This window comes from Gallus gallus, unplaced genomic scaffold (genome assembly GCF_016699485.2).
Source record: "Gallus gallus isolate bGalGal1 unplaced genomic scaffold, bGalGal1.mat.broiler.GRCg7b scaffold_130, whole genome shotgun sequence".
Lineage (NCBI taxonomy): Eukaryota > Metazoa > Chordata > Aves > Galliformes > Phasianidae > Gallus > Gallus gallus.
This window is the reverse complement of record NW_024096082.1, coordinates 21,792-24,165: the sequence shown is the minus strand read 5'-3', so window position 1 is coordinate 24,165 and position 2,374 is coordinate 21,792. Positions and strand designations below refer to the sequence as shown.

General features: G+C 58.6%; 1 long non-coding RNA gene across 1 annotated transcript; it reads right to left on the bottom strand.

Annotated features, from left to right (window-relative positions):
• Nucleotides 1-446: 446 nt before the first annotated feature.
• LOC121108964 lies at nt 447-957 on the bottom strand. Its single transcript, XR_005843642.1, has 3 exons — nt 933-957; nt 740-841; nt 447-486 (listed from the first exon to the last, which is right to left on the bottom strand). It is a non-coding gene; the product is annotated as an uncharacterized LOC121108964 (long non-coding RNA).
• Between the last annotated feature and the right edge of the window lie 1,417 nt (nt 958-2,374).

Below are 2,374 nucleotides of genomic sequence, written 5' to 3'. Positions count from 1 at the left end.
GGGGAGGGCTCCTACCTGACGCAGGCCCGGTGGAACCAGGCATGTTTGCACAATGGGCACACCAGGGTGTGGTAGGATGCAACGTTCCCCACGGTCTGCCGGCAGATGACACAGGTGGTGCCTCTTGCTGGAGCTGTCACTGCGGTCTGTCGAGGGCGATGCTCCCAGCAGAAGGACCTGGGGAAGGTGGAAGGGATAGGCATGGTGAGAAGTGATGGGTGGAGGGCAGTGGACCAAGAGGAGCCCCAGGCCCTGGCCCTGGCCCTGGCTCTGGCTCTGGCTCTGGCTCTGGCTCTGGCTGGCGCTGCTGGAGGTAACCCCCTGGGTTCCTCCTGCTTGGCTGCTGCTGACAGCCCTTACCTTTGCTCTCGAAAGAACTGGGTTGACGCATTGTCCATCCTTGGCACAGGGCAGATGAAAGCTCCGCTCACAGCCGCTCTCTGCACATGTGATGGCAGCCCCCCTCTCGCCGCAAACACAGCATTGCTGGAAAGAGCAGAACAGCCCCATCAGCAGCAGGCTCAGGGCCTCCATTTCGGCCCCCACACCTCTGGGCAGGGCGCAGGTGTGGCATGCTGGGCACACTCTACAAAGCTGCCTGGTGGACAGGGCACATCTGCAATGGCAGGACTTTGTCCTGGAGGCGGCTGGCAGGGCTGCGATTGCTTCCTCTGTGCCCAGGCTAAGCTGGTGTGAGCCTCTCGGGGCACAAATCAGCCTGCTCCGCTCAGGTCCTCACCTTCTGGTTTGCCTGCTTGACTTTGCGTGTGAGGGCAGCTGGGTCAATGCCCACAGTTCCCTCCTGTGTGGAGCTTTCATCAAAAGAGATGTTGGCAAAAAGCTGAAGGAGAGAAAAGAGCAGCATCTCATGAGGACAGGAAGGAGGGAAGCATCCCGGCAGGAAGCGGTCAGGATCGCTTGAGGGAACTCACCAAGCAGAACTCGTGGACCCAAAACAAATCTGGTCAAATGTGCGGCCAAAGATGTTTCGGTCAACATCTCCCCGGCCACACAGCACGCACGCTGCAGAGGAGAGAGCAAATGTGAGCAGCGGTGAGCAGCTGGCGGGGCCAGGTGTCCCTGGGGGCTGTCCCCAGGGTCCTGCTCTGTGCCTGCCATGCTGGCTGGAGGCGGTGGAGGGGAAGGGGCCATGGCAGGCCCAAGGCAGCCGCAGCCCAAGCTGGGCCCCCTTGCCAAGGAGCAGAGGGGCCAGCCCCATGCCTGCCTGGGAGCTCCTGCCTGCCCCTTCCTCCCCTCTCGGCTCTCAGCCGCAGGCAGAGCCCCAGCACCCCTCTGCCCAGCATCGGGACCTGTGCACAGGGACGCAGTGCTCTCACCTGGCTCCTGAGAGTCAGACAACTTCCGCTTCCTAGCATACATCATTTGCGTCGACGGTGAGCACTGCAAGAGACCCTGCTCTCTCCACGCCTCACCAGGCCGCACTGACGCTTGCGCTGAGCCCGCCAGCCTGTGCTCTACTCCAAGCTTCACGCGTCACAATGGCTGCACTCTGACACCCACTGTGACATCACGCTCACCGCCTCATGGTGGCTGTGGGCGTGGGCCCTTGGCTCCCAAGCAAGACCTCCACACCTTCTCTGGGCAACCTTTGAAAGAATTTCCTCCCAACGTGCTATGTCGATTGCCCTTCTTTTTGTCAGAACTCTGGCCACGATCATTTCAGACGGTGCTAACTCACACTACATACCACTCGAGAAAGAACCAAGTTTCCATTAAAAAAAAAAAAAAGACAAACAAAAAAAAGCAAGCACGATAAAGGCTGATGTTTCTATTTCTCTTCAAACGCTTTATCCAGCACAGCTAATTCCCTCGATTGCTCAACACCTTTCTCCACGGTTGTCCACTGCCTGGGTAACTTACCTGATCTCCCTTGGAAGGATACCTCTCCTTGGCGGCTGACAAGGAACGCCTCCAGAAGGCGAAAAGGGCCAGCCTGGCGTCCCCCAGGACACCCAGGTCCTTCTGTGCAGAGCTCTTCTCCAGCAGGTCAGCCCGTTGCCGGGACTGGCGTGTGTGGTTATTCCCCCCGCAGGTGTACCGCCCTGCACTCGCACTTGTAAAACCCCACCAGGTTCCTCTCTGTCCAGCTCTCACTGTGGCTAACTGTCTCTAAATCACAGCTCTGCTTTCTGGGGTGTCCGCCTCTTCTAGACACAGGCCGGGGCACACTTTGTTCCTTCATCCAGGTCCTTGGTGAGGACGTGAATGTCCTCCCAGACTTGCAGGCAGGTTCTGAAGAACCAACCGCATCCAGCTGTGCAAGTTCACGTCTCTGGAAAATACAGCGGAGCACTGTTTCATTTTTCACTGAGTCACAGAACGGTTTGGGTGGAAGGGACCTTTCAGATCACCT